The sequence below is a fragment of the Cavia porcellus genome, unplaced genomic scaffold, assembly GCF_034190915.1.
Source record: "Cavia porcellus strain 051 isolate PalLab524CR breed Dunkin Hartley unplaced genomic scaffold, mCavPor4.1 scaffold_6, whole genome shotgun sequence".
Classification (NCBI taxonomy): Eukaryota; Metazoa; Chordata; class Mammalia; order Rodentia; family Caviidae; genus Cavia; species Cavia porcellus.
In genome coordinates this window covers 62,428,282-62,447,453 of record NW_026947489.1, presented here as the reverse complement: position 1 = coordinate 62,447,453, position 19,172 = coordinate 62,428,282, and the positions used below count along the sequence as shown (strand labels likewise).

The 19,172-nt window shown below is 39.3% G+C and overlaps 1 pseudogene; it reads left to right on the top strand.

The window, feature by feature from the left end:
• Positions 1–7,372: 7,372 nt before the first annotated feature.
• LOC100725385 (lysine--tRNA ligase-like) lies at positions 7,373–9,334 on the top strand (annotated as a pseudogene).
• Positions 9,335–19,172: the final 9,838 nt, after the last annotated feature.

Genomic DNA, 19,172 nt, shown 5'->3' with positions numbered 1-19,172 from the left:
TGCATCAGGTTATTTATTTATATTCATTCTGTTTTCCTGATGTGGGAACTCAGTGCAATAAATTTTCCTCTGAGGACAGCTTTCATTGCATCCCACAGATTCCGGTAAGTTGTATCTGCATTTTCATTTTCTTGTAGGTATTTTTTAATTTCTTCTTTAATTTCCTCTGTGACCCACTGATTACTTGAGTGTGTTATTTAGTTTCCATATGTTTGCGGGATTTTTGCAGTATCTTTTATCATTAATTTCTAATTTCAAAGCGCTATAATCTGATAACATGCAAGGGACGATTTCAACTCTTTTGCATTTGTTTAAATATGTTCTGTGAGCTAATATATGGTCTATTTTAGAGAATGACCCATGTACTGCTGAGAAGAATGTGTATTCTGATGTTTTTGGGTGGAATATTCTGTATATGTCTATCAAGTCCATTCGTTTACAGGTGTGATTCAGTTCTGTTATTTCTTTGCTCATTTTCTGTGGTTGATCTGTCCCTTGATGTCAATGGCGTGTTAAGGTCTCCTGTTAAAATTGTGTTATTGATAATTTGAGTTTTCATTTCTGTTAATAGTTGTTTTATTTAACTGGGTATTCTGGAGTTTGGTGCATATATATTTAAGATAGTTATCTCTTCCTCTTGGAGTTTTCCCCTAACGAGTATGTAGTGACCTTCTTTGTCCTTTCTGATCATTGTTGGTTTAAAGTTCACATTGTCTGCAAACAGAATGGCTACTCGTGCCTTTTTTTTGGGTTCCTGTTACATGAAGTATTATTTTCCATCCTTTGACTTTCAGTCTGTAAGTATCCTTCTGGGTTAGATGGCTTTCCTGTAAACAGCATATGGTTGGATTTTGTTTCTTGATCCATTCTGCTAGTGTGTTTCTTTTGATTGGTGCATTGAGACCATTTACATTAATGGTTATAACTGTTATATGCTGGTTTATTGTTGACATGTCATCTCTCTGCTGTTGCATCTTTATCTTTCTGTTCTGTTTAATTATCTGCTTTGCTTAGTGGTTTTTTCCTTTGTGTATCTAAACTGTCTCTCAATATTTTTGGCAGGGTTGGCTTGGTGTTCATGAAGTTCTTCAGCTGTTGTTTGTCATGGAATTATCATATTTCACCATTGATTTTGAATGATAGTTTTGCAGGGTACATTATTCTAGGTTATCAATCATTTTGCTTTAGGATCTGGAATACTTCACTCCATGTTCTTCTTGACTTTATTGTTTGTGCTGAGAAGTCTGCTGTGATTCTGATAGTTTTTCCTCTATAAGTGATGTATCTTTCTCTCTCACAGCTTTTAATAATCTATTCTTGTGTTGGATTTCTGGGATGGTGATTATTTATGTGTCTGAGTGTGGTTTTATTTTGGTTATGACTATTTGGAGTTCTATAGGCTTCACTGAACCTGATGTCGGTTTCTGATTTCATGCTTGGGAAATTTTCAGCTATTACTTCTCTAAATATCCTCTTGACATCCTTTATGTTGTCCCCTTCTTTTCCATTAATCCCTATAAATCTTACATTGTTTTTCTTTGCATCATCTTGCAGTTGTTGAATTGTTATTTCCCGATTCCTTGTTATTTTTAAAAGATCTTTCCTTTCCTGTTCACTAGCTGCAATCCTGTTTTCAAGGTCTGAAATTCTATCTTCACTTTCATTGATGCAGTTTTTATAGCTTTCAGTGGATTTTTTGATTTCCTGTATATCTCTGTGTATCTGTTTTATGTATTCTGTTTGTTTCTTATATTGCTCATGTAGGTATTCTATCTTTTTGTTTATTTCCTCCAACTTTTAACTGCATTTTCTTTAGATATATTCAGAATCTCTTTCATTTCTTTTATCATTTCTTCTTTTACCTGGGAGATTATTTCAAGTTTGAATTCCTTTAAAGCTTCCTGGAGTGGCTTGTTTATTTCAGTAGCTATTATGTCTGATATTTGAGGTGTATGGCATATATTTTCTTCTATATACATCGCTCCTAGGGTTTCTTGAGATGGGCTGGAGGTTTGAGGTTGTAATTTGGTCTTTAATTTTGTCATTTTCCTATATTTCTGTGTTTCAAGTGTTATTTGAAAGCTTCCTCAGGGTCTGTTGGAAATCCACTTTTATGCTTGCAGCTCCTGGGACTCTGGCACCCAGTTCCCCCAGGCTGCTGGCCCTCTGGAACCAGTGGCCCTCTTCTGCCTGTTTAGAACTCCGTAGTTCCAGATAAGCTGGGCCCCAGAGACACTGTGCACCTGCCTGCTTGCTCGAAACTCCACAGTTCTCCAAGAACAGCCAGAATGGGGAGGCGGATGTAGGCCCCTGGGGCCCACTTAGCCACTTCACTGCACCCGGAAGGCTTGAGGGTCCCGAACATTCTTGGCTTGGGGCAGAGTGCACTGGGCACTTACCGCAGGCTGCGGGACCTCTGGAACTTGTGATGCCCGCCTGCTTGCAGAGAAATCCACAATCCTCTAGACACACAGGGAGGCAGATGCAGGCACCCCAGATCCACCCAGCCCTTACTCTGCACACAGAAGGTGCTAGAGTCCCAAATAGGCTGGGCTCCGAGGATAGTGTGCGCCCGCCTGTTGCTGGAAACTCCACAGTTCTCCGAGTGCAGCTGGAATGGGGAGGCGGATATAGGCGCCTTCGACGCACTTAGCCACTTCACTGCACCCAGAAGGCTCGAGGGTCCCGAACAGTCTGGTCTCGGGGAAGAGTGCACTGGGCACTTACAGAAGGCTGCGGGACTTCTGGAACTGGTGATGCTCGCCTGCTTGCTGAGAAATCCACAGTCCTCCAGACACATGGGGAGGCGAATCTATTGACTTACTTATGTTGAACCATCTCTGCCTGCCTGGGATGAATCCCACTTGGTTGTGGTGTATAATCTTCTTGATGATTTGCTGCATCTTGTTTACCAGTATTTTACTGACCTTCTTTATCTCTTCTGACCATTCTTCATTTGAAATTCACATTATCTGCAAACAGAATATCTACCCCCACTTTTTGGGGGGTGAGTGGGTGTTCCTGTTGCATGTAGTATTTTTTTTTTCCATCTTTTGACTTTTAGGCTATGAGTTTCCTTTTGGGTTTGATGGGTTTCTTGTAGACAGCATATGGTTGGATATTGTTTCTTGATCCAGTCTGCCAATCTGTTTCTTTTAACTGGTGAATTGAGACCATTTACATTAATGGTTGTACTGTTATATATTGGTTTACTGTTGACATGTTATGTTTCTGCTGTTGAATCTTTATCTTTCCATTCTGTTTAATTGTCGATCTTGTTTAGTGGGTTTTTCCTAAGTGTATCTAAACTGTCCTTCAGTATTCTTTGCAGGCTTGGCTTAGTGATCATGAAGTTCTTCAGCTGTTCTTTGTCATGGAACTATCTTATTTCTCCATCCATTTTGAAAGACAGTTTTGCAGGGTACATCAGTCTAGGTTTGGAAATCATTTTCCTTTAGGTTCTGAAATACTTCACTCCATGCTCTTCTTGACTTCATTGTTTGTATTCAGAAGTCTGCTGTTATTCTGATAGGCTTTCCTTTATAGCTATCTGTCTCTTCTCTCTAACAGCTTTTAATATTCTATTCTTATGTTGGATTTCTGGGATGGTAATTATTATATGTCTGAGTGTAGTTTTGTTTTAGTTATGGCTATTTGGAGTTCTATATGCTTCAGCGATCTGTATGTCAGTTTCTGTTCTCATGTTTGAGAAAGTATCAGCTATTACTTCCATAGTCTCTTGATATCATTTGTGTTGTCCCCTTCTTTTTCATCTATCCCTATCAATCTTATGTTGTTTTTCTTTGCATCATCTTGCAGCTGTTGGATTGTTATTTCCTGATTCCTTGTTATTTTTACGAGATCTTTCCATTCTTGTTCACTAGCTACAAGCTTGTCTTTGAGATCTGAAATTTTATCTTCACTTTTGTTGAGGTAGTTTTGACAATTTCAATGGAATTTTTGATTTCCTGTATATCTCTTTGAATCTGCTTCATGTATTTTGTTTGTATCTTATATTGTTCCTCCAGGGACTCTATCCTTTTGTTTGTTCCTCTGATTTTTTAACCATGTCTCTTTAGATGTTTTCAGCATCTCTGTCATTACTTTTATCATTTCTTCTTTTACCTGGGAGATTATTTCTAGTATGATTCCTTTAAAGCCTCCTGGAGTTGCTTCTTTATTTCAGTTACTATTATTTCAGGTATTTCAGGTATATGGTATATATTTTCTTCTATGTATATGGCTTTTAGGGTTTCTTGGGATGGCCTGGATGTTTGAAATTGCATTTTGGTCTTTTGTTTTGTCATTTTCCTATATTTCTGTGTTTCAAGTGTTATTCCAAAGTTTCCCCTGGGTGTGTTGGAAATTGTCTGCTATGTCCTGGGCTCCTGGGCCTCCTCTGGTAGCGTAGCTCCTTCCTTGGGCAGAGAGGCCCCCTAGATTAAAATAAGGTTACCAAGTGTGGCTCAGGTAGGCTTAAGGCCTCCCTCAAGCTGCACAGTTCCCCACTCTAGCAGCAAAGCTCCTCTGGACTGAAAGAAGACCACCAGGCTTGGTTCAGCAGGCCCGAATCCTGCCAAGCCCAATCTGGTGTGGCTGCAAGCCAAGTGGGCCCCCAACTGCTCAGAGCAAGATCTGAAACTCTCCTGGGGATCGAATGTTTTGCAGGCATCCACCTCCTTGGGTGGCAAGGCTCCTTGGGCTGAAAGAAGGTCCCCCCCTCCCATGCTCTAGATAGGTCTCAAACCTCCTCCATAGTGCTACTCCCTCCTCGAGGTGGCAGCAGCAGTGGCAGTGCTCTCCAGGCTCAGAAAAGGTCACCAGCAAGGCTGGTGCAGGCCCACACAGCCGAGCTCAGCTCCCTCCTCCAGACGCATGTGCATACATTGTTATAGCAGCACAATTTGTATTTTAATGTATTGTATTTTATTTTAAAGAAAAAATGTAAACATAACAATGAAACTGAATTTCAAAACAGGTTTAGTAAGACCATTACAATAGTAGATACACTGTATGTTTTCTTTGTAGTTGTTGTTCAAAGTACAAGTTATAAGCATGGTAACTTTCCAAGCAATGTTAGCACAAAACTTTCTTTTAAAGGAACTAAGAAAAGCTAGCTGTATAGTCATCTTAACTATCTTGTGTGTATATGTATTTTTTCTTATCACTTCCTTCCTTTCCTCTTTCTCCCATCACAGTTTGTTCTTTCTTGTGAACAACTTCTTCTCACTTCACAATATCTAATATACATTTTCATCCTATTTACTTGTTCAGTTTTTTACATTAGTGAGACAATATGATGTTTATACATGGGTCCAATTGATTTCACTTATGATTATGGTCTCTAGTTACATCTATTTACCTACAAAAACCTCAAGTTTATACTTCTTTATGTCTGAGTAGTCCCCATTATATTAAAACCCATATCTTTTAATCTATTCCTCAGTTGATGGGCCCCTGGGTTGTTTCCAACATTTAGCTATTACAAATTATGCTTCTGTGAACATGGGTGCACCTATATCACTGTGGTATGGTGCTTTTAATTCTTATTGGAAAATACCCAAAAGGGAAATAGCTAGTTCAAATGGGACTTCTAATCCTAGTTTTTAAAAAAGAAATCTCCACAGTGACTTCCAAATTGGTTGCACTACTCTACTTTCTGATCAACAGAGCTCCTTTCTCCTCAGGCCCTTCAGCACTTTTTATAAGTTGATTTTTTATGATAACTATTGTTTCTAGGGTGAGATAGAATCTCAGTGCTGTTTTAATCTGCATCTATAAAATGACCAGCGACACTGAACATTGCTTCATGTATTTATTTGCCATTTGTATTTCTTCATCTGAGAAGTATGTATTCCCCTCTGAGATACCTATTTATGTACAGGGTCTTTGAATTTGAGCAGATCTGGTTTTTTCAACTCATTATATGATTTAGATATAAGTCCTTTCTCAGACAACTGTCTGTAAATTTTTCCCATTCTGAGAGTTGTCTTTTCACTCTGTTGTGCAAAAGCTTTTTAATAAGGTAAAATCCCATTTATTGATTCTTGGTACTATTTTTTCCCCAGCATTTCTGGATTTTGTTCATGAAACCTATGCCTACACCTGTATCTTTGAGATTTCTGCCTATTTTATCTCTCAGTAAATTTAGTGTTTGTTTTAATATTTACATCTTTGATCCATTTTGACTTTAGTATATGGAAGGGTCTAGTTTTAGTCTTCAGCATGTTAAAATCCAGTTTTTCTAGCATCACTCATTAAAGAGATTATCTTTCTTCCAGTGAACATGTTTGACTTGTTTATCAAAGATAAGGTGCCTGAGTGTGTTTGTAGTTGTGTCTTTATCTCCTGTTATGTTCCATTGACTCTCAGGTCTGGTTTAAAATCAACAGTACCATGTTGATTTTATTATAGCAGCTTTGTAGTACAATTTCAAGTCTAAGGTTGTGATGTCCTCTGACTTGCTTTGTTGTTCAGAATTGATTTGGCTATTTTAGGTATTTTCTGTTTCCAAGTAAATTTCAGGAATGTTTTCTCTAGATCTGTGAAGTATGTTATTGGTGTTTTGACTGGATTGCATTAAATCCATATAACAATTTTGGGAGTAGGCCATTTTCTATATGTTGGTTCTTCCTATCCTAGAGCAAGAGATATTTTCCCATTTTCTGATAACCTCTTCAGTCTTCTTTTTAAGGATATTTTAATTTTCACTCTACAGGTTTTTTACATCCTATTTCATTTTTTAAAATATTATCATGAAACACATGCTTTTTCTAAGTTCTCTCTGTGTGTTTGTTGTTATTGATTTTTTGATGTTGACTTTGTATTCTGCTACATTACTGAATTTGGATATTAAATCTACAAGGTGTTTTGGTGGAGTTTTTAGGATCTTCTGTGTAGAGTACTACATAATCTGCTAATAGTGATAAGTTAGCTTCTTCCTTTCCTATCTTTATTCCTTTATTTCCCTCTCTCTTGTCTAATTGCTCTGGCTTAAGTATCCAAGATTTTATTAAGTAGAAGTGATGATAATAGATATAGCAGCACAATTTATAAAAGCTAAATCTTGGAAACAACCCAAATGTCCACCAACTGAGAAATGGATAAAGAAGGTTTGTTTTTTTTTCTCTATAGTGTAGTACTATTCATCCATAAAGGATACATTTAAGACTTTTATAAATAAATGGATGCAACTTGAGACCATACACATGAGTGAAATAAATCCAACCCACACATGTAATTATCATATAGTCTCACTGTGTGAGAAGCTGAACAAGTAAATGAGACACAAAATGTTCACTATATATTGTGAATTCAGCAGAAACTGTTCAAAAGAAATTAGAGGTCACTTTTAAATTGGGTTGTTTAAAAGATGGCCACTGTGCAGGGGGCTGAGGTGAAGGTGGATGGTGAGCCAAAAATTAACTAAAAAGCAGCCTGAAAGCTAAAAGAAAGTAGTAGAGAAGGAGACCAAGCAAAAAGAGCTCAGTGAGAAATAGCTAATACAGGCTACTCCTAGTGACACCAATGACACCACTGACAATGGTTATGAGTGCCAAGGAAAAGAGCCTGGACCAAAACTCAGGCTACAAGATCCGCAGTCAGTCTGCCAGCTACAGGTCAATGGAGAGGATCTGTAGCCACACAAGTTCCATGTAGACTCACTTACTCACTTTATCCAATAATACAGTCACCTGCAGCCTGGGTACCACCTAACCAACAGCCCACTGAAGATGACAAGTAGAATCCATGTCAAAAGAGCTTTTGAGAAAGCCTGTCTTCTATTACCTCCAAGGAGAAGAAGTTAAGTTGCAAGTCATAGCCAATTACAGAAATTATATATCAGAGGAAATAATTTATTCATATTAACAACGAACTGCACAGGGGAGACATAATTGGAGCTCAGCAGACTCCTGGGGAAACCAAAAAGGACGAATTGAGCATGGTTCTCTATGAGATCACACTATTGTCTCCAAGCCTGCATACACTGCCTCATCAGCACTTTGGCCTCAAAGACAAGGAAACAGAGTATCAACAGACATGCTTGGACCTGATGTTGAATGACTTTGCGAGGCAAAAATTTATCATCTGCTCCAAGATCATCACATATATAAGAAGTTTCTTGGATGAGCTGGGATTCCTAGAGATCAAAACTCCTATGATGAACATCATCCAAGGGTAACTGTGGCCAAGCCTTTCATCACATGTCACAATGAACTAGATATGAGCTTATATGTGAGAATTGCTCCAGAATTCTACCATGAGATGCTACTGGTTGGAGACACTGACTAGGCTTATGAAATCAGATGTTAGTTCTAGAATGAAGGAATCAATTTAACTCACAATCCTGAGTTCATCACCTGTGAGTGCATGGCCTATGTAGACTATCACAGTCTTATGGAAATCGCAGAGAATTTGGTTCAGGAATGGTGAAGAGCATTACAGGCAGCTACCAGATCAGCTACCACCCAAAGACCAAAACCTGTTGATTGACTTCACCCCTCCGTTCCAGAGAATCAGCATGGTGGAAGAGCTGGAGAAAGCCCTAGAAATGAAGCTGCCTAAAACCAACATTTGAAATGGAAGAAACTCACAAAATTTTTGATGATATCTGTGTAGCAAAAGCTATTGCTCAATCTCAGACCACAACCAGGCTCCTTGATAAGCTTCTTAGTGAGTTCCTGGAAGTGACATGCCTCAGTCCTACATTTCTCTGTGATCATTCACACATCACGAGCCTATTAGCAAAATGTGACTACTCTGAATAGGTTCTGACCAAGCACTTTGAGCTCTTGGACTTGAAGATGGAGGTATGCAATGCTTACACTGAGCTGAAAGATCCTATATAACAGAGGTGGCTGTTTGAAGAACAGGCCAAGGCCAAGGATGCAGGTGATGATGAGATCTTCTTTATAAATGAAAATTTCTGCAGTACCCTGGAATAGGGTGGCCTCCCATAGCTGTTTGGGACATGGGCATTGACTGCATCATCACCATGTTCCTCACAGACTTCAATAACATCAAGAGTTTGCAGTCTCCCTGTTTGAATGTCCACTTTGTATTCTTTGATACTGTGATTTGAGCAACTATTTTCAAGATGATAATATGTAATCTATTAACAGGTGATTTCTTACTGTTATGTTTTTTTTTTGTAGTTCTGTATTACGTATACCCTTACACCACTTTGTTTTGTTTTTTTCTCTTTTTCCTCTTAAATAAAATTTAAAAAAAAAGAAAGAAAGTACTCCTGTTTCCTGCCATGAAGCCAGAAGACAAGAAGACTGTAGCAGTCACTGACCCAGTGCAAAGCACAATGATTGGTACTGCAGTGTAGAAAATAATTCCAACTCTGACCCAGGTATCTGCATTTGTGCAAAAAAATCAAGTCTGTAAAGGAATATTTATGTGTAGTCATCCATTTGACCACCACAATTCAGTTCAGCCACCAGAAGAGAGAAGAGGAACAAAAATTTCTTATACTCCACGTTACCAAATAAATCATTTATCCCTTTAAAATAAAAAAGAAAAGCCCAGCAGCACCAACCAGCTAGGGAGCATTGGTGCACCAAACAGGACCCTGGAAAGGCTTGCCCAGCAAACTCTTTCAAGACAGGAAGCCTCAGTGAGACACATGGAGCCGGGAAAGGCTGCCAAGTGACCCCAAGCTAGCCAGGGAACATTGATGTGCTGCACAGGGCTATGAGTCTAGCCCTGTCTAGTCTGCCCAGTCAGTGAGTCTAGCCAGCTGGAAAGCTTTAAAGGTCCCAAGAAAGGGCTGCCCATGACCCAAAGCCAGCTGGGGAGACTTGGCGCACCACGTGGGGCCTGGGAAAGGCCCACCAAGTGGCCTATGTCCAGCCAAATAGGCCTGCCCCTGGATGCACAGCCAATGCCAACACAGGAAGCAACTGGGCTTTGCTTCCAGCTGTACCAGAAGAATACAAGAAAATGACAACACAAAGGAGCAAAATGCAATCTCAAACTTCTAGATCATCTCAAACAAGTCCAGGAGACATGGGCATAGAATAAAGTGAAATTTCTGAAATGATACCAACTGAGTAAAGAAACAACTCCACAAAGCTGTAAAGGAAATCAGATCAGAAATAATTTCCCAGGTAAAACAAGAAATCATAAACATAATGAAAGAAAGCTGATCATATCTAAAGAAGATATAGATATAAAAATATAGAGGAGCATTGGGAAATAATGGAAACCTACAATGAAAAAAATAGGAAAAATTAGAATGCATGAAACAGGTTCAAAGAGATATTCAGGAAGTCAAAAATTCCATTGAAAGTTGGCAAAACTGCTTGAACAAATGTGAAAGTAGACTTTCAGATCTTGAAGACAAGACTGCAGCTAGCAATCAAGAAAGGAAAGATCTCTTAAAAATAACAAGGGACAAAGAAGTAAAAGTTCAGCAGTTGCAAGATGATGTAAAGAAAAACTATAAAGCTGGTAGATATAAGCAAAAAAAGGAATCATCACTGATGACATACAAGACTACTTGAAAAGTAAAACAGGCAGGTGTGCGCTGTTGGGATGGTGAGCCGGGGCGAGGACTGCGCCCCCTAGCGCCCGCCTTGCCTCATGCGCGCAGCCTCTCCTGCTCCTCCACAGAGAGACAGACACCCCGCCCCCAAGCGGCAACTTCCGGGCAGACGTGGCTCTACTCTCTGGCTCCTTCCCCGCGGAGAGCTCAGCCCCGCTGGATTTTTCCTTCTCTCTTCCAACGCTCTCCTGTCTGAGTGGTAGTGACCTCAGGGGATGGGGGCCCTGGACGGAGAAGCGGGTGAAGATCAGTGAAGACTGATGTTCTTTAAAGGATCTCTTAGCTTCTTCCTGTCGCCTCTCCTTGGAACCTTGCTACTAGAGACTGTGCGCCAAAGTCAGGGATGTGAGGAGAGCGAGAAATGAACCAGGAGCTCTAGCCAGCAGGGGAGACGCTCCTCTCCATGATAGGTGAGGGGTGGGGGATCTCTAGCCACAGGGAGAGCGGCCTTGGAGGGAGCGGGGATTCCACAACCCTCCCTGGCGCCCTAGCCAGTGCCACCCGCTGGGCGGGGTCTCTGGGAGCTGGGGGTCGGTGGACACGCCTGCCTCAGAGAAACACAGCTGCAGCTGACCTCGCTGTTTTTAAAAGACCCTGGCTGTGCAGCTTTGTACGGTGCAAAATGGCAGAAGAGGTTTCCAAGCATTTAAATAGGAAGACTTCAAGGTCGACGTTTTCTCTACCTGTGGACATTATCAGAAGCAAAACATGCTCACGGAGAGTGAAGATCAACGTGGAGGCCTCAATCACGAGGTGCTATGGAGAACGCTGGACAAGCTGCCCAGGACGCACCTGGGGAAGCTGCGGGATTGCAGCATGCACAAGAGCCTTCTGGAGGTGTGTGATAACTATAATCTCAAAGAGAATGAGTGTTTCTTTGATCCACATCCCGGAGCCTTCACGTGCATAACTTTCTACCGGACAGGGAAGCTGCGTATGATGAAGAAAGGGGGATTGATGAGATCCTGCTGCCAACCCAGATACCATCAGAAGAAAGAACAGATGAACAAAGAACTGAGGCGAAAGGCAGAGACCATGCGTGAGCGAGAGAGAGGAGTTTGATAATACTTGCTGCCCTGAGAAACGGAAGAAACTTTGGGACTTGCTGAAGAAGCCCAACTCATCAGCAGCTGCAAAGGTATGGAAACCAAGGTATTGGTAAAAAGGTGGTACTAAATTCCAAAGGATAGGGCTTTCTCATTGCTTTCCTAAAACAGAACCAGATGTGCCTGCACTGACAGTGAAAAATTCTTTCCAACTTATTACTTAGTTAAATGTACCCATTCTTCCTGTGTGATGCCACAAAGTGGTATTATGTTTGTAAATATAATTACCTGTAGGAACAGACCTGCGCAGCAGAGTGCAAAAGAGAGTTCTAGTGCCAAATGATGTTGGTGACTGGTGTTGATCTGGAGGAGGATGAGCAGAAAGCCCTAGCTGTTACCCATTATGTAGGGGGCCTCACAGAAGAACAGGACCAGTACACCATCTTGCATAAAGAGAAAGTGCTGCCATCAGTAAGAGAGCGGGTGATTTCTGGCATGGTTTTACGGAAGTCCCGGGAAAGAGAGGAAAGCATGCCTCTCCCCAGTGGCTCGGTGGGTTGGGAGACCATACACACAGGAGAGAGTTGTCTTATTCAGCTGCATAATGAAAAAGTCAATGACCAGGATGCATTCGTTTATCTCTCCTTGTGAGGCATACTTTAGCAAGGGTGTGTCTGACTGGTGATGCCTATTTTTGTTTTATATTTGAAGCATTACTACATCTCAGAGTTCATAAAGTACTCTCTTGAAGTTAAATTCATATTTTTCTATTGTGCCTGTATATATCTAAGTCTCAGGCTAGATTTTTGGTAGCAAATTTCAATGTTTAATTCAACTGCATGATCTTGCTTATCTAATTTTATCTAGAGCATTGGGGTTAGGGCAAACTGATCTTCATTCCATATATTCAGCTCTGTATTTCAGTATGAATGGTAATTTTAAAAGTCGGAAGAGTCATCTTAACCTGCAGGAGCCTTATACCGATGTTTCTTGCATAATACAGGGAATGACATATGGAGTGGAGAAGGGAAGAATGTGTCATTGAATGAGTTCTTTTGATTACATGCAGTTTGTTCAAATATCTTCTCCCTTTTAACAATAGTGGTTACATAAGAGACCATCTGAACCTTTTAACTAGAAATTATGATTCTGCATGATAATCCTGAACTTAAATTATCATAGGATGCAGATGATAATAAGACTGTTTCTTGCATTGAAGAAAAAAAAAAAGAAAAATAGTAATAGAAAATTTCCCAAGCATGGGAAAACAAATTGACATACAGATAAGTGAGGCACATAGGGCTCCAACTAGCCATAACCAAAATAAATCTATACCAAGGCATGTAATAATCAAGATCCCAGAAATTTAGTATAAGAACATAATCTTAGAGGCTATTAGAGAAAAGAAACAGATAAGAATCTGTTAGAGAAAAGAAAGCCCATCAGAATCACAGCAGAATTCACAGAACAATCAAGTCAAGAAGAGATTGGAGTGAAGTATTTAAAGTACTAAAAGAAAACAACTTCCAACACATACTTATGTACCCTGCAAAACCACCTTGCAAATTAATGGAGAACCAGAAAGGAAGCTAAGCCCCCAACTATGTGCCAGCAAAAGCCAGAAGTCTGAGCAACTACTTAAAGGACAACAGCATGCAATATAGTAACTATTGTAGATTTCCAACTTCCTTATCAGTGTTTCATTCTGTTTTATTGTTGTTTTATTCCATTTAAAATTAAATACATAAGATACATTTAAAAATTGATGGAGAGTGAGATACTTCCACAGCAAAGAACTGAAGAAATTCATGATGCCAAAACCAACCCTACAAAGAGTATTGAAAGATATTCTAAATAGAGATAAAAATACAACAGTTTCAAGAAAATGAACAGAAAGAAACCATCAAGCAGGGCAACCAATTAAACAGAATCAGAAAGATAACATGATAGGAATAAGCCAGTACACATCAGTTATAACCATTAATGTACATGGCCTCAATTCACCATTTAAAAGAAATGATTGGCAGAGTAGGTCAAGTAACAAAATCCAACCATTTGCTGTATATAAGGAACTTAGTTAACACACAAAAAAAATTCACAGACTGAAGGTCAAGTGTTGGAAAACAATACTCCATGTGAAAGGAAATCAGAAAACAACAAATAGTAGCTATTCTGTTTGCAGATAATGTGAACTTCAAACCAAGAATCATCAAAAGAGGTAAAGTCACTATATACTGGCTAAGGGAAAACTTCAAGAGGATAACAATCCTAAATATATATGTGCCCAATATGGGAGTATCCAGTTTATAAGTATTTGTTTTATAAAGACAAATATTAATAGACATGAAAAATCAAACAGGCAACAACACAATTATAATGGGAAAGTTTAACACTCCATTGTCACAAAGAGACACATCAACTAGACAAAAACCAGCAAAGAAATAACAAAATTGAATCAAACTTGTGAAAGAATGGGTTTAGTAGAAATGTACAGACTATGCTACCCCAGTACATCAGAATACACATTCTTCTCCGCTGCACACAGGATATTCTCTAAACTAGACCATGTACTAGTCCATAGAACATACTTAAATAAATGCAAAAGAATCAAAATTATCTCATGCTTTTTATCTGCCCATAATGCAATGAAATTGGAAATTAATGGCAAAAGAAAAAGCTCCATAAACACATAAAAATTATACCCTCCTGAAAATCCAGTGGGCCACAGAGAAAATTAAAGAAGAAATTAGCCCACCGGCCGCGCCGACCCCTCCTCCTTGGGGCCGCCCGCTCCCTCCCTGGGCCCGCAGCCCCTCAACCATTCCAGAAGTTGACGAAAAAGTGGCAGATTGAGTGCCACCTCTCAGCGCAGGTCTCGGGGAGGAAAAAATGGTGGCTTGCTAGGGGATCGAGCGAAGAGTCTCTCCGGAGAAATTATATTAGAAGCTAAAAAATGATAACATGGAGAGGGCCAGACAAATCGATAGCGATTCTTATTAACCAAGACAGTACAGCTGGAGGATTTAAAGTCATGCTGAGACCGTGAACGCTGATAACGGGAGGCTGCAAATCCCGCGCCTTTAAAACAACAAACTGACCCATGGACCCAGCAGGAAAAGCTGAGTTGCTTTCGGTGACTGCGGGAAACTGAGACCCGGGACTCCGAGTTGCAGCCAGGACTGCACCGCTGCACCAGAGGAGATGCACAAGGCTCTGGCGTTTCAAATCTAAACGGTACACAGATATCTGAATGTTCTGCGCTGTGCCAGGAGTGCACGCTGTGCACCGTTGTGCGCTGTGCTGGGAGTGCAGGAAAGGTGGGCAGCTTGGTGTGCGGTGGTCCCGGAATGAGGACCTGCGCCGGACTCTGGTGAGTACTGGGAACCCTGCGGCTGCTGGGGTTGGCCAGAGAGCAGCTGGCCTGCCACCACGGGGAAATCAATAACACAGAGTCTGGTGGCAGACATCTTAGTCTGGCAGCAGAAACTGCAGCTTGGTGACATCACCAGGTCCCCCTGTAGGGAGGGCTGGTGGAAGACATCTTGAATTCTGGCAGAGCCTGATTACGTGCTGGCTTCAGCTCCACACAGAGAACTTAGTGGGAGACATCTTGATTTTGGGCAGATCTGCTATTCTGGTGCTTCTGTCACAGAAGGTTTGGAAGAGAACGGCTGGGATTTGGGCAGAACCCTGTGCCATAGTGACATTACTCAGCTGCTTCTGGTACAAAGAGAACTGGCAGGAGCTACTGGGGCTAAACCAAGCCTCTGCTTGGGGCCCAATAAGCGGATACAAAATAGTCACAACTCAGTGACAACCAGAAAGTACAGCCTAATTTATGAATTAACTGGCACAGAGGCTAGAGACTAGCCTGTACCACCCCTGCATCCCAGCCTACCCCAGATAACAGTAAATTGGGGAGGACAGCAAAAAACTCAAGCCAGCACGCTTCTGAAAGGCCCTAAGCAATTCAGAGAGGGCCAGAGAACTCCAGGACAGTCTGAAAGAAACCAGAAACATGACAAGAGATAAAAATTTTTAAAAAATCTCCAGCTGCCCAACAGGAGAAAATAAGCCCAGGAGAACTAAACACTGAAGAGAACAAGCACAGTAACCATCCACTACTCGACACAGCATCAGCCAAAATTAAAAAGTACCTACATGATCTCATAGAGGAATCTAAAGCTGTACTCCTGATCAAAGTGAGGCAAGATATAAAGAGATTAATTAAAGAAATGACAAGCCCCGCCCAAGAGAACACAGATGGAAGAACTGAGGAAATCAGAAAAGAAAGAGAAGCATCTGAAGAAGAATTTAAACATAACTTAGAATACATGAAACAGATCCAAAGAGAATATCAAGAAATTAAAAACTCCATTGAACACTGGCAAAATGCCTTGACAGAAACTAAAGACAGCCTTCTGAAACTTGAAGAGAGATTTAGGGCATATGAATGTGAAAGAAAAAGCCTCTTAAAAATAACAAGAAACCAGAAAGAAGCAATTCTAAAACTGGAAGATGACAAAAAAATACATAACCTAAGAATAAAGAATGTGAGTGAGGAAGCAGGAGCATCCAAAAATGAAATACAAAAAATATTCACAGATATATTAAAGCAAAATTTCCCATGTATAGCAAAAAGAAATGATATCCAGATAAAAGAAGCATACAGAACACCAGCTCCTTACAACCAAAACAGATCTACGCCTAGACATATAATAATCGAGATCCCAGAAATCCACCAAAAGAACAGAATATTAAAAGCAGCCAGAGAAAAGATGCAGTTTACCTATAATGGGAAAACTATCAAAATAACAGCAGACTTATCAACACAAACTCTTAAGTCAAGAAGGGAGTGGGGAGAAATATTCCAAGTCCTGAAAGAAAAAAATATGCAACCAAAGTTCATATACCCATCAAAACTCTCTCTAAAAATTAATGAAGAAATAAGATACTTTCAAGACAATGAGGAACTGTGGGAGTTCGTGGCCACCAATCCAACCCTACAGAGAGCACTGAAGGACATTACAGAGAAAGAGAGGAAGAGATACCAGGATTCCAGCAACAGTGGCAGAGAGGCCTCAGTGAACGGGGCAGACAATGGAATGAGGGAATAAGGTGGACAAATTATAGCAGAAAAGTGGAGTAGCAGACATGAGGCAGAGACGGTAAGCTATAGTCTTTAGTATAGACAGCTCTGAAACTATATTTTTAAAAAAAGCAGAGGTCATTGCTAATGGTGTATAATGATTTAAAAGACATAGTAGTCCTAGTGCCATATTTAGATTGAATTTAATTTGTTCTGGTCTGTCCACTCATGTCAGATTTGAGGACACAGACCTCTAGAACCAAAAATAGCAAGTTATACCATGGTAACTATCCTTACTTTCCTATTGACTTAGACTGAAATCCTGTATTACTTGCATTGTCTTACTATGACTGATCTTAATTGTATCTGAATCATAAGACTATTGGTTGGCCTTGACTGATTCTATTTGAAATTGGTATGCTTGTTAGTATCAACCCTAAAAGTAGAGGAAACTACTCTGAGCATGACAAGATGTAAAGGATATCCATACTGGTATGAATCAGTAACAGCTCTCAAATCCTACAATGCTGTCAAAGTTAAGTTTTTATAAAAATAGGTGATAGTATGTTTAACTATAATAAGCCAGTGTTGTGGACAAATCTATTGAAAATAACAAGAGAAAACATAGTAGCTACGGAAGATCATTTATATTGTAGTCTTATATGTCTTATCCATTGCATGTTTTTTTTAGGAAATTGTTTTGCTGTCTTGCTATGACTTGGTTTTCCCTATAATACAGAGAGGATAGATATATAGGTAGAAATTCACACATGGATTTTTTTTAATTATTTATGGGAACAGATTATATAATGCAAGATGTAAGGAACAGATACTCTGAGGAAGAGACGCTGAGAAACCCGAGGCTTATTTTGTAGCATTATAATATAAATTCTAGCAATCTATTGTTTGCTGATTAGAATGACATTAGACTGGTTTCTTCAGTTCAACTTCAGCATATGCAGAGATGGGGACAGCTATCACAAAGAGAATGAGAGATGCGATGGTAGTTGCTAACGTCTTCCCTAATTTGGAACTTGAGGACCTAAAAAGACTTCATCATCCTGTAATGATTTGATTAGTTCTATAATATGCAATAAGTATATAAAGTGGGTGAAGATAGGGACAACTATTTGTAAGAAGCTAGAGACAGTTAGATAATGAAGATCTCCAGTGGACTTGCTTTGAAATCTGTATTTCTTTAAATTGTTTTTTTTAATGTTCTGTTCTGTTTTGATATGTTTAATCTTACCCTCTTTGAGATGTAAAACAAATGTGTAGGACTGATAATCATATTACTGAGCTTTTGTTCGATCATAGAGCAGAATGATTTGTAGGGTCATTTTTTGAATGTCATTCTAAATACTTTAATTCTATAACCTGAACCCCTATTTCGAAGATGACAATGTGTAACTTATCAACCGGCAATTTCTTACCTTTTGTTTGTCTGTAATTTTGTATTATTTCTACCCTTTTTTTTAATCTCCATGTATTTTTTTCGTTTCCTTTTTTTTAAATAAAAAAAAAAAGAAGAAATTAAACAATGCCTACAAACAAACAAAAATGCAAATACAACATACCAAAACCTATGGGATGCAATGAAAGCAATTCTCAGAGGAAAATTTATTGTGCTGAATTTTCACATCTGGAAAAAATAATGAACACAAATAAATGGCCTGATGTTACACCTCAAACTTCTAGAAAAAGAAGAGCATGTCAAGCCCTAAAACCCAAAAAAAGAGAGGAAATTATAAAAATGAGAGCAAAAATTAGCACAGTTGAGACTAAGAAAACAATACAAAGAATTAAGGAATCAAAGAGTTGGATCTTTGAAAGAATAAATCAAATTGATAAACAGCCATTCTTATCAAAAAAAGGAAAGAAAATACTTAAATTCGTGCAATAAAGAATGAAAATGCTGAAATCACTACAGATGCTGTGGAAATACTGAAGAACATCAATAACTACTTTGAAAAACTTTAGTCTCGTAGGATGGAAAACTCAGAAAAAATGGACAGATTCCTAGAAACATATGTATTAACAAAGCTGTATCAAGAAGATATAAAACTTCTAAATAACTAATTTCAATTAATGAAACCGAAAGTGTAATTGAAGCTTACCAACACAGAAAAGCTCAGATCCTGAAGGAGTCACAGCTGAATTCTACAACACATTTAGAAAAGACTTAGTACCAACTCTCATCAAACTCTTTAATCAATTTGAAAGGGAAGCAATTCTCCCTAACTCATTTCTGGAAGCAAGTATTACCCTAATACCAAAACCAGAGAAGCACCCAACCAAAAAAGAGAACTACAGGTCAATCTCCCTAATGAATATATATGCAAAATTTCTCAATAAAATACTGGCAAACAGAATGCAGTAAATCATCAAGAAGATTATACACCATGAGGAAGTGGGATTCATTCCAGGAATGTAGGGCTGGTTCAACATATGCAAATCAGTAAACATAATACACCATATCAACAGA